Genomic DNA, 14,214 nt, shown 5'->3' with positions numbered 1-14,214 from the left:
GAAGATAACAGTGCTATTGGTCAGCCCCGTGGACGGCATCCGTTGGCTACAGCACCGCTGCTAGAGATGACGGTTTTGGTATCTGTAACATGTTGACGTGTGAAGTGAAGACAGGACTCCTATCCCTCAGGAGAATCCTGCATATGTCAAGTATATTGTCTCATTAAGCCAGTCCATTTATCAACCCACTGAATGCCAATTAAATTGCACAGGATGGTGCAGGTATACGGTGGGCTGTTGGTGCCAAACTTTATTACAGCTGAGCTTTTCTGGCGCAGGATGTTCTACCCAGCAAAATGGCAGGCAGGTCAAAGCCAAATTAAATGTTCTTGAAATAATGCCTTTAAAGAGGATGAAATGCCACAACCTGGCAAAAGAGAATGTGAAATGTAATGTCAGTTCTTAGTGTACTTTTAGTTCCAATGAAGATGTCAAGGCTCAGATCCAGCCAGTGCCAAATGTCTTCACAGCGTGCAAATTAGATCAGTGTAATTTCATCAGGAGAATGATCAGACTCTGCTGTAGCTATGGTTGAATTCACTGCTTCTGCTGAGGGCTGGGCTGAGGACGGGGGACCAGCTGAGCTCACACTGCCATCCTCAGAAAGAGAGGGAATCTGATTTAATGTATTGTTCTCTTGATGCCACTGTTGAAAGTCGGCCCCACCTCTCAGAAATATTGCTAAATGAGCATCTAAGATAGATTACATTGATTTTGTTTGGAATTAAAAGAAAAAAAAATCTGTTCCGTGAAAATTAAACCCCAAGTAAGTAAAATACTAAGCCAGCTGCCAGGAGGGTATTAGAAGCAGAAGAGTTTTATGTTTGTGGTTAAACATGAGATTTGTATGAAAACATAGATACTGGTATTAAATACCTAAAGTATTCAAATTCCAGCTATGTTTGGAAATATATATAATCTAATACATTGATACAATGATACATATTCTTAAGAGGCACCAGAGATAAATAAATTGGTAATATGAAATAAACAATACTGAAAATCTCTAAAAAAAAAAAAAGCCCATTTAGAATGTTGCAACTAATATTCAGTGTCAAGTGTAGGAAAAATGGATCAGGGTATGTATTTTGGGAAGGACATTGTAAGTGATTTAACGTTTGGAATAAACTGGAGGGCGGAGCAAGATGGCAGAGGAGTAGGAGACCTGGATTTTGTCTGGTCTCAGGAATTCAGCTGCATAGGGATCAAACCATTCTGAACACCTACGAACTCAACAGGAGATCGAAGAGGAGAGTAGCAACAACTCTCTGAACAGATAACGTTTGGAATAAATTTAGATAAACCAATTTTATAACAAAAGGATACTTATCCTCCTGAAATTGTTTCCTTTTTTGAAATTGTTTCCTTTTTTGAAATTGTTTCTTAATGCAGCACTGTTCAATGGATTCCTGATATGTTATTTTGGTTTAAAAACGGATTTTTCTTTTCTTTTTCACGTACAGTTTTCTATCAGAGTAATAGTATCAGGTTTCCTCTTTGGATTTGTTAGCTGTATCCTCAGGAAAGACAAAGCAGAAATCCTAACACTTGGGTGGAAGCTGAAGCAGCTAGGGAATTTTCAGTGTTTCATGTTTAAAGAAGTTGTAGTTGATCTGCAGCCTTTTCAAACTATACACATTATGCTAAATAAAGCAATAATAAAACACATTGTTTTAATTTTATTTGCATAATATTTTTAAATGTTTATTGTATGATCTTTATAAGATATTTAAACAATGCTAACTAATGAGGAGGAAAATAAAAAATTACCCATAACTCACTGTCCAGACATAACAATGTTAATACTTTTATATATTTTTTCTAGTCTTCAGTCAGTTTACCTCTGATTTTTTTCCAATTGGGGTTCTATTGTTTATATCGTTTTATCTCCTGCTCTTAACATATCATGAGCATTTTCTATGCCAATAAACAGTCTTTAAAATGGGGATTTGAATGGTACATAAGACTCTATTGTATGTAACCTCCCCTATTATTGGATATTTGTATCGGTATTTAGCTATTTACCTTCACAATGAACATACAAATAAATTTTTGTCTATATCTAATTAATTTCTTAAGACAAATTCCTAAGAGTTGAAGAATTACTAAGTTAAGGGTATGAATTTTCAAGGTTCTCGTTACTACCATGCTATTTCTCAGAATCTACCTACAAATCTATGGTTTGTAGCCCCCCCCAAAAAAATGCCTTGATAAAACACTTTTATGGATACATAAAACAATTCATCTTTCTGTACCAACAGCCATGTTATGACTTCTACATTTCAAACCTATAATTAAATAGAAATGGGATGAAAAATAGTTCAAAATACTTTAAAACTACTTGAAGTCTGAGACTAAGATTATGGCTCTCTTCCCTCTGTTATTGCTATTCACTAATGAAAAATGTGCATTCTCAGTTGCCGGAAACTAATTTAACGGATTGATTCAATTATTGTAGAACACAGTGAAAGTCAATGAAAATGATTTTCCCAGCCTTGAAACTATTTTGACATTCTCCCCGTATATTTACATGGTATAGACAAACCAACAATTTACTAAAAGCTAGTGTAACTTTGAATTACTTTTCATTCCTGTATATTTCTTCAAAATCATTTAGACTCTCTACTGTGGAACTTTCTTTCATTTTCTATTTTAGCAATAGGCACAAGACCCAAGGCTATCTCTGGGGCTTGCCAAGGCCCAGATGCCAAGCCTTGGAACATTCTAGTAGCAACATCTGGCCTTTTGGTGAGCTCCACAGGCAGTTGTGCACTCAGCTCAGAATTGCCTCCGGGGATGTCACATAGTCAAATAATCTACTGATATTTGGGCTGGGTGTTCTCTGAGGAAACATTTGTCTTTCTGCTCACTTTGAATATGTAGCAGATAACATTAGAGCTATTAATTATGTGGAAAAATAGTGTTTTCTACACAAAACAATTTGTTTTAAAATCTTGCTGTGTTACTTTAATTGGTAGTGTTACACTCCCGCCTAGTTTCTAGCTGTTTGTGACATTTTTCAGGAGTCAGGAGAGATACTGACTATTTCCATTCTGGATAAATTTTGAACTGCAACAAATTTACAAAAAGTGGCCAGATTTGCATTTACAAGTGGCTTAAATTATTGATGGTAATTGAAAAAAAGATACCTCCAAGATATTTCCTCAAAAATAACTTCCCTAGTTGATTGTGTTAAGAATATTTCCTAAGTATCTACGATGCTGTGATCCACTCGGATAATTGGTTTCCTGTCATTAGATGGCTAAAGATCTGTTTTAATGTCTTTTTCAATCAAGAGATTAAAATCCATGTTCAAACAGTACCAGTAATTAATTTAAAGTTATTATCAATTTAGCATAAAGAGTAATCCCAACTGTTTTCCTTTTTGAGTATGCAAGATTAATCAGACACAAGAAAAAAATACAATTAATGTATTGCCTCCAACAATTTTCTGTTTTTCAAGGGAAAAGACAAAAAAAAATGCATTTATGAACATTTGCCTAGTATGTGAAAAACAAGACCTAACTAGTTATCATGTCAAAACCACAACACAAAAACTTCTTCTGATAAATCTTTATCCTATAATTTTTAGAAATTGCTAGGTTTTAGCTTCTTAATAAACTCTGCTTATTGTAACATTACTGTGTACTTCATTTTCATTAATAATGAACTGTTCAAATTTTTATACTTCCTTAAAGGTGTATTTTCCAAGAAAGTTTAAAAGCAGAAATGTGTTTCCATCTATGTGGAGAGTTTGATATTTTTTAGTATTTTTCAAAGAAAACATTATTTATATAATCTTGAGTAGCAGTACTGATTGAGTGATTAGTATTTTCTAGCATAGATTCAAAATGTGAACATATAAATGCTTTATTTCTGCAATAAAATCAGACTTCAATTGGATATTTACCCACCTTTCAAAAGAAGTAGGAAAAATCCCTCTATAAGGACCATTTAAATATAGTTTCCCTACAAAGTCTAAATGATTAAGATTGAGGATCAGTATGATAGAATATGGATAGATGGTTCTTAAACAAACCCAATGCAATGGAAATTATTGATTGGGTTGTAAAATTGCAGCAAACGGTCAGTTGAAGACATTCAGGTTTTGGCATTTCTGCTTTCTTATAAAGGGGATAATTGCTTTTTTTTTAATATACAGAAATAATTTAATGCCTTTTCACAAGGATGTAACTATTCAAGCTTTGCTGAAGCTTCGTATTCCATGAAGGCATCTAGCATGCCAGTCTGCCTGCAGAGCTGCTCCTTCCTCCCCTATCCATTTATGCGGTAGTTTTCATGGATTTCTGGCCGGATGTCACAGACAAAGGCCAGCAGGTTATCCAGGACTTCATCCCTGTTCTGCTGGAAGGAGGCCTGGAGGATGGCCTTCTCCTCCTGGGTCTTCTTCTCCACTTCAGTGCTGCAGCTGCCATGGGATCCCAGAGCCGCAGCTTGCTTGGCCTTGAACTCCTTCTCTCTTTGCAGGTGGTATTGTTCAATTTCAGCCTGAACTTCTTCTTTGACCTGCTTCAGCTTCCGGTTCTTTCACTTGCGGGCCTCCGCCACCTTCTTGGTGGCCCACTTCTCAGCCTGCAGCAGCTGCTGGATGCCCTGCAACTGGCTGGCCATGGTGGCAGTGACTCTGAGGCTGAGGGATGCGGCCTAAATCAGCTCGAGCGGGGCGGTAATTTCTTTTTTAACTAAAGACTTAGAAACAACCAAATTAGCCCACATAACATGAGTTAATATAGCCTGTTTTGTAAAACTATCAACTTGAACAAAACTATAACTAATTACCGTATGAACCAGACAACTAAGAAGTCTTTCTTATGCACTTGGCAACGAGCTCAAATTCGATGACCCAGAAACTTTGTTTCTGTTTAACTTTGCTCTTTTCCCTTCAAACCTATCCTTTCTTTCAATTCTTAAATATGCACTTTGTCATTGGCTTTTTATTCCTGTGGATGGGGTCTAGAATTTTCCATACTGCTGTCACTGGTCACAACTTTGTCTTGTCCCTGGCTTCACTCATCAGTGGGGCATTGGGATTAAATTAGCCTTGTTCCACTTCTCTGTTCTGACTTCGAATCAAATGGTCACTCTAATAGTCTGAACAAAATGGGGTAAAAAAAAAAAAAAACTTTTATTTTGTCCCTATAGGAAGAAAAATGTCTTTAGGCTAGCAATGAGTGACCCAAATGTGGCTGGGACAATAATCTGTCTCTACTTTGTCACTGTCATAGACAATCCCTTAGGCCCATATCTTCCTCCACTTGAGAGCAGTGACAGCACCAGCATGTAGTCTCTAGCTAGTGCGTTAGACTGAAGCAATAAATTGCAGCATGGGTGTCGATGCCAGGTGAGAGCAGGGAGGTGGAGACAAAGGCTCACCTAACTGGAAGGGTGGCTACACTCAGAAAGAGAGAACTGTAGAGTTGCAAGCTTAGCATAGGGTAAGAATATTCAGGCCTTGAAATCCTCCTAGTAGGATTGGGATTAAGAAGCAATTATAACTTTTTGGACAGAGAAGTGATATTCATGCAACTACAGGCTTCTTGGAATTTTCCAGTTTTATCTTCCTTGTATTTTTCTCTTCCCATAACCCCCTTCATTATCCCTTACCTCTTTTTGCTCTTCTCTTCAAAAGCTGTCTCCTCAGGTGACATCAGCAAGGTGGCAGAGCAAGAACCTCTGAGAATTTTCTCCTCCATAAAAGCAATGAGAAAACTGGGGGAAAAAATGATCAGAATCAAATTTTGCATAACTTTGGAAATTAACTAAAGGATTTCTGCACTTCACAAAAAGTTCATTCAAGGAAAAGATGGGAATCACGGTAAGAGCAGTGAGTTTTGTGGCATTTTAACTTGCACTATTCTTATCTTCACTCCCTAGCTCAGTGGTATCCTTGAAAATTAACAGCCCATAATCACAGTGAAAACCAGCAGTCTGGCAGCCACTGGAAGGAATGGAACACAGTTGAAGCTCCTTCAAAGTTCCATTCCCAGAGAACTGTCAATGGTTGACCTATTTAGTGGTTCTCCAGAAGAACCACTGCCCCCCCCCACCGCCTTGCAATGTTGTCTTTATATGACCTGACTAGGAGATTCACCACTGTGAAAAGTCTTTTCTCTTGGGCATTTGTAAAAAACAGTACAGAATATTGTTAACATTGTCGTTGCCTGGGTCATGGATAACAGTTGGAGCAAACAGGGTTACAAACAGTAAGTTTAAAAAGAAAAATTGGGAAATATGTTCATAGGGGCTTTGGCAAGATGTAACATATCCCTGGTGATCTAGAAAGTTGTGCACATGCCCAGGGCGGTGTACAGTTTTCAGGAACAACCCAAAGAGGTACTAAGTTCTCACTCTTGCCTGCCCTTGAGATTCTGCACAAACTGGAAGCAATGGTTAAGGCAGTTCCCAACTGCCTGGCTCAATGATGAAGGCATACCCCAACATGCACGTAGAGCCCTTTGTCAAAAATTAGGAGATTCATTGGTTCTAGGCATTAGAGGAAATCTCTGCTTAATTATTAGCTGACTGCTACCCTAAATGATCAGAGATTTCAGTGGCCAAAAATGACAAAGAATACAGACTTTATAGAATTAGGTCAGAAAGATCACCAAACAGCAACAGACAGCAAAAGTAACAAACCCTGGGGAGGTAGAGATTCCAATTTCCATAGTTCCTTTTTTTTTTTTAATATTTTATTTATTTATTTGACATAGAGAGAGAGAGAGAGACAGAGTGAGCACAAGCAGGGGGAGTGGCAGGCAGAGGCAGAGGGAGAAGCAGGCTCCCCACAGAGAAGGGGGAGCCCGATGCGGGACTCGATCCCGGGACTCCAGGATCATGACCTGAGCCGAAGGCAGTGGCTTAACCAACTGAGCCACCCAGGCACCCTCAATTTCCATAGTTCCTACACTATATTATTTATAATATCAAATTTTCAGCAAGAACTTACGATACATGCAGAGAAGTAAGAAATTTGGCCCATAACATGAAAAAAGGCCATCAGTAGCAAATGTACCTTAGAAAGCTCAGATAGGAACTGATGAGACAAAGACTTGAAGTCACCTATCTAAATACATTTAAAGAACTAAAAGAAACCATGTCTAAAGAACTAAAAGAAAATATGGGAACGAGATCTCATTTTGAAGGACAGTTTTACTGCTTAAAGGATTCTTAGTTGTCCTTTTTCTTCCAGCATTTTGAATATTCATTCCTTAGCTTTCTGGCCTTCATGGTTTCTAATGAGAAGTTAGCTGTTAATCATATTGAGGATTCCTTGTATGAGATGTTTCCTCCTGGAAAATAGGATGTCTTCACGTTATTTGCTTTAGAGGGATTTTATAGATTTCTTTTCTTAAAAAAGCACAAATTAATGGCTCAGTGGTTCCCATGCATAACTCCACTAATGAAGTATAGGTCTGTCTCCTTCGATAAACATGATCTTTATAGACTCTGCCAGACATATAATATCATCATTCTAAATATTAACATTGTTAGGAAAACTCATCCAAAACTTAGGAATTAGACAAAGTAGGATTACATGTTCTTTCAATGTTATATTGAAGTACCATCCACAGGACCACTCAAAGATTAATTATCTAGGGGACTGGAACTTTGTTTATTCAACTATTAACTACTGATTAGGGCCCAGGCTCTGTGAAGTTCCATATTTATATATATAATTTATATATATAATATCTGTATCTATATATATTTTGATAGAGATACAAATTAGTTTTTCCTCATAGAAAATATGATTGTATTGACTGTAGACTATTATGTTGTTTTGTATTTAACCTAGCAATCTTATTCTGACTTTCCTTCTCCATTCCCTATAAATATCCAGGTCCTCAAATACTCTTTGAATCAATTTTATCATCTTTCTGGCTCAGTCATTACTGAGTTTCATAAATATTAGAAGTTGTCCAGTTTGCAGAAATCTTTTCAGGACTCGTGCCATAATTAATTTTTTTCAACCCCAAGACATTTTTAGAAAATAAGTCCATATTTAAACAAAAGTGTGAGACTTGCCTATTTCAATACAACCTGCTTTCTCCTGGTCCAATGCATTAAGTATGCAGTAGAGAGCCTCACAGGCATATGCCCTTTTCTGCATCTATTTCTTCAAAGGAATGTGAATTCTATGTCCTATTTTCACCCACAGGCAGGTCCTTGAAGAGATATTTATGAAGTGGACTCCAATTCAAATGATGTAATAGCAAATCTGACTAATGGAATCCATGTGAAATTCTTGACATTCATTTTGCCTTAATTAAATGCCTGATCATGATGCCCAGATGTTAGATGTTAGACTTAAAAAAAAAAAAAGTGAGCATCTAATATGTAAACTTTCAGTCTTTCTTCTTCTTTTGGAGATTTAAATTATTACCCGTTTGGGGATTCCCTTAAATTATACTGTATCCTCAAATCATTTCATACCCAACAAATGTTAACAAAAATGCATTTGAATGACATTTATTCACTAATGTTGAAAAATGCTGAAATGATAGAATAACCAAAAAAAAAAAAAATGCAACTTGAATTGTTGGTATATCCATCTTATAATTATTGTCCAGAAAAAATATTAAAAAATTAATATACAGTTAAAAAAGAAAAGCGTGCTTCAAAAATTGTGTATGCAAACTAGAAGATGACAGACATCATGTATACAGGTTTTAAGAAAAGGAAGAGAAGGAAAAATGAGGATATCATCAGTTTCACTAAAGCCATGAGACTTGAAGGGTGACCATAGAGCCAGGTAGACTTAAATTCTTGACATTATGGTCCTTGGCTTATTACCTTTGGTGTAGTAATTATAGTCTTATTCTTGATACCCTATTTATTTTTAAAATTCTTCTGCTTTATGAATTACCTGGATTTTTGACTTTTTGTTTTAGATCACATATCTCTAAACACCAATAATATCATGCTTTCTAAGTTTTCCTTTGAGTTTTTCAGGTTTTCTTCTTTGTTTTTTGTATTTTATTTAAAGATGAAAGTCTGAATTAAATGAAAACACTTCAAATGGAAGTTTAACATTCTTCTTGGAAAATAGTGGCTGATTTTATGCCACAGTGTAAATAATGAGCCAGAGAACAATTCTGTTTTTAGTGAATTTGCATGTCTTGATAACTTTTTCAGAAATGGGTTGTTGGTTTCTGCTTTAGTTCAGACAAGAAGCAAAGGATTTTCTGTATAAAATATTTTTCAATATGCTTAATTGCTACAGTTGAAGTTTCTTTTATTTCCCTAATGAATTACTTCCCTATTATGAAGAAATGACTCTCTAAAGTACAATCATTTATTACACCTGAGCCTTCCTGGTCCCAGTTGTACCACATGCTGCTTAATAATTTGCAATGATTTAGGAAGATTGCCATAACCACTCAATTAAACAATGGCTTTGGATGCAACCTATAGCATAAGAAACATCCTTAGTACACATTTAGAACTGTCTTGTTAATTAGAATCCAGCAACCACTGTGTTCTGAATATCACATAGACAGCAGACATCCTATCCTGGAGGACTGAAAGTGGTCACTTGTTTTCTTTATCCAACTAGGCCGTTGTAGGGCTGCCATAGAATGGAAATAGAGCCATGCAGAAACGAAGTAGACTAAGATTTAGGAAATTGGATTTCTATTTCTAGCTCTATTACTTTTTGGTTTTTGATCCTTGGGTAATGATATTCTCTGAGCTTCAGTTTCCTCCTTTATATAGAATGTGAGCTATAGCTGATAATTTTTTAGGCATTTTACTAATCAATGTAAAACCTCTACATAACTTAAAAATATTTTGCAAAATGTTACCACGGTATTTATGAAAAGTCTCAGTGGCTTATTTCCATGTAACATCCTAAAGCAACATGATGAGAAATCAAGCACTATAAAACAGGATAACTAATTTAAAAGTGTAATTGTAAAAATTTTTAATTACTTCTTGGCATATGATATAGAAATGATAGGCAATGTACTTTAACTAACAGTAATTTTATGGCAAAAATCAACCTTCCTGTGGGGAAAATAGACACATGTCCATATGTCTAGGTAATGAAGTCTGAAGGATAAAGGAAATATGAATGAATGCTGAAAACAAATTTTACTGAATTTGTTTTGCCTTGGACCAGTCCTATATTATTAAGATTTGGAATTGGAATAAGCCCCTTATGTTTACTATTTTAGACTGTAGAAAGAACGTAGAATATATTCAACAAACAACATAGATATACTCTTCTAGTAGATAAATTCACCTTGTACATAATTAAAACAGATTTAAAGTGAACACTAACCTTAACTTTTTATTGTATCATCTCTATAATGATCTGTTTGTAAAATTCAGTGTCTAATATTAATTATCTTTTTTTGCATTCATAGGTCTGTCTGAAGAAAATGAATATTAATTTACATAGACCATAATGCCTCTGACAATATTACTGTATAATTCTCTTTGCATGATACCTAGTATGGCATGATAGAAATTTGAAACACTTTGTGATACCTCTCCATAGAGTGCAAAGATTATAAATTTTGGATTTGACATATCTAGTTTGTTTTCTAATAATTTCTGACTGATAATGAATAAGCCAGTTAGAGTTTCTGAGACATTTTTCTCATTCATAAAAATAGGCATAATAATATTATTCAGAGTCTTTTTATATTTTTCAGAGTATTTTCAGGGTAGTATCTATGCGCAGTCTTCAAATACACTATTATTCCCATCTCCCTAGACATTCTTTAAGAACGTGAAGGGAATTTGCTTGTTTGAGAAGGAATGGGGACGGAGATGGAGGAAGAGTGCAAGGACGAGGCATTCTGCAATTTTTCAAAAATATGACATGTGAAGCTCATCTCTTTAAAAAGAAAAGCACTGTTTAAAACAAAGCCTGTAACAAGAGACAAGGAAGGGCATCACATAATGATAAAGGAATTAACAAGAGAATATAACAATTATAAATATCTGTGCACCCAACATAGGAGCACCTAAATACATAAAGCAAATATTAACAGACATAAAGGGAGAGATTGATAATAATACACTAATAGTTGGAGACTTTAACACCAATTATATCAGTGATAGATCATCCAGACAAAAAAATCAATAAGGAAACAGTGGCTTTGAATGACACATTAGAACAGATGGACATAACAGTTATAGACAGAACATTCCATCCCAAAATAGCAGAATACACATTCTTTTCAATTGCACGTGGAACATTCTCCAGGGTAGGTCACATGTTAAACTACAAAACAAGTCTCCATAAACTTAAGAAAATTGAAATCATATCAAGCATCTTTTCCAATTGCAATGGTATGAAACTAAAAATCAATTTTAAAAAAAAACCCACAATCATTTGGAGGCTGAACAACACATTACTAGGCAACGGATGGGTCAGTGAAGAACTCAAAGAAGAAATAAAAAAATACCTATAGACAAATGAAAATGATAACACAATGGTCCAAAATCTTTGGGACTCAGTGAAAGCAGTTCTAAGAAGGAAGTTTATACAGGCCTACCGCAAAAAAACAAAAAACAAAAAACAAGAAAAGTCTCAAATAATCACCTAACTGTACACTTGGAGAAACTAGAAAAAGAAGAATAAACAAAGCCCAAATTTAGTAGAAGGACAGAAGTAATAAAGATCACAAAGGAAATAAATGAAATAGAGATTGAAAAAACAACAGAAAAGATCAATGAAACCAAGAGCTGGTTCTTTGAAAAGATAAACAAAATTGAGAAAGCTTTAGCCACACTCATCAAGAAAAAAGAGATAACTCAAATAAATTAAATCATAAATGAAAGAGAAGTAATAACACCACCACAGAAATACAAAGGATTATAAGAGAGTACTATCAAAAAATATATGCCAACAAATTGGACAATGTAGAAGAAATGGATAAATTCCTAGAAACATGAAATCTCCCAAACTGAATCAGGAAGAAATAGAAAATCTTAACACACTGATTACTGGTAACAAAATTGAATTGGTAATCAAAAACTGCCAAAAAGCAAAATTCCAGGATCAGAAAGAGTTGCAGGTGAATTCTATCAAACATTTAACAAAAAGTTAATACCTAGTCTCCTCAAAATATTCCAGAGTAGAGGAGAAGAAAAGTTTCCATATTCATTCCAGCATTACCTTGATACCAAAACCAGACAAAGACACTACAGAAAAAAAACAAATAAACAAAACTATAGGCTAGTGTCGCTGATGAACATAGATGCAAAAATCCTTAAAAAAAATATTAGCAAACTGAATTCAACAATACGTTAAAAGGATCGTTCACCACAATCAAGTGGAATTTATTCCAGAAATGTAACAGTGGCTCAGTATCTACAAATCAATCACTGTGATATATCAAATTGATGAAATGTGAGATAAAACCATATGATATTCTCAATAGATGCAGGAAAAGTATCTGACAAAATTCAACATCCATTCATAATAAAAAACCCTCAACAAAGTGGTTTAGTGGGAATATATCTCAACATAATAAAGGCCATATATGAAAAATCCACAGCTAACATGATACTCAATGGTGAAAAACTGAACATTTTTTCCCTACGATCAGGAAGAAGACAGGTATGTTCACTGTTGTCACTTGTATTCAACATAGAACTAGAAGTCCTAGTCCTCATCCAATCAGACAAGAAAAAGAAATAAAAGGCATCCATATTGGTAAAGAAAAAGTAAAACTTTCACTATGTGCAGATGACATGATACAACATATAGAAAACACTAATGATTCCACCAAAAAAGTGTTAGAACTAATAAATGAATTGAGTAAAGTTACAGCATACAAAACTAATATATAGAAATAAGTTGCATTTCTATACACTAATTAACAAAGTAGCAGAAAGAGAAATTAAGAAAGCAATCCCATTTACAAGTGCACCAAAAAGAATAAAATACCTAGGAATAAATTTAACCAAGGAGGTGAAGGACCTGTACCCTGAAAACTATAACATGTTGATGAGAGAAATTAAAGGTGACACAAATGGAAAGATATACCATGCTCATGGATTGAAAGAATTAATATTGTTAAGTGACCGTACCACCCAAAGCAATCTACAGATTCAATGCAGTCCCTATCAAAACACCAACAGTATTTCTTGTAGAACTAGAACAAATAATACTAAAATTTGTATGGAATCACAAAAGACTCTGAAAGCCAAAGTAATCTTGAGAAAGAAGAACAAAGCTGGATGTATCACAATCCCAGATTTCAAGATATACTGCAAAGCTATCATAATCAAAACAGTATGGTACTGGTGCCAAAATAGACACAGAGATCAATGGAACAGGATAGAGAGCCCAGACATAAACCCTATACGGTCTGTATAATCTATATTTATACAGTCTATACGGTCAATTAATCTACAACAAAGGAAGCAAGAATATACATTGGGGAAAAGAGAGTCTGGTTCAATAAGTGGTGTTGGAAAAACTGGACATCTACATGTAAAATAATAAAACTGGACCATTTTCTTCTATCACACACAAAAATAACTCAACATGGATTAAAGAACTAAATGTGAGACCCAAAACCATAAAACTCCTAAAACAAAAATTTTTTTAGGAGTTTCTTTCTTCCTAAAAGAAAACATAGGTGTAATCTTTTGGACATCACTCTTAGCAACATATTTCCTAGATATGTCTCCTCAGGCAAGGGAGCAAAAGCAAAAATAAAAAATTGACACTACACCAAAATAAAAAGCTTCTGTCCAGTGAAGGAAATCATCAACAAAACAAAAAGGCAACTTACTGAATGGGAAAAGATATTTGTAAATGTTATATCTGATAAGGGGTTAAAATCCAAAATATATAAAAAAACTTATACAACTCAACACCAGAAAAAAGCAAATTTAAAAATGAACAGAGGGCATGAATAGACATTTCTCCAAAGAAGACATACAGATGGCCAACAGACACATGAAAAGATGTTCAACATAGTCATCAGGGAAGCACAGATCAAAACTACAATGAGATATTACTTTGTCCTGGCCAGAATGGCTAGTGTGGAAAAGATAAAAAGTAACTAGTGTCAGTGAGGATGTGGAGAAAAGGGAGCTCTCACGCACTGTTGGTGGGAATGTAAATTGGTGCAGCCACTGTGGAAAACAGTATGGAAGTTTGTAAAAAAATTAAATATAAAAATACCATACAATTTAGTAATTCCACTACTGGGTATTTACCTGGAG

At 35.0% G+C, this 14,214-nt stretch overlaps 1 pseudogene; it reads right to left on the bottom strand.

Annotated features, from left to right (window-relative positions):
- Window positions 1-4,260: 4,260 nt before the first annotated feature.
- LOC114225824 (V-type proton ATPase subunit G 1 pseudogene) lies at window positions 4,261-4,632 on the bottom strand (annotated as a pseudogene).
- Between the last annotated feature and the right edge of the window lie 9,582 nt (window positions 4,633-14,214).

This window comes from Eumetopias jubatus, unplaced genomic scaffold (genome assembly GCF_037043125.1).
Source record: "Eumetopias jubatus isolate StellerSeaLion01/CBP00866 unplaced genomic scaffold, mEumJub1_p1.0 scaffold_3, whole genome shotgun sequence".
NCBI classification, from domain to species: Eukaryota; Metazoa; Chordata; class Mammalia; order Carnivora; family Otariidae; genus Eumetopias; species Eumetopias jubatus.
Note: the sequence above shows the minus strand (reverse complement) of the source record. Positions and strands in the feature narration are given on the sequence as shown.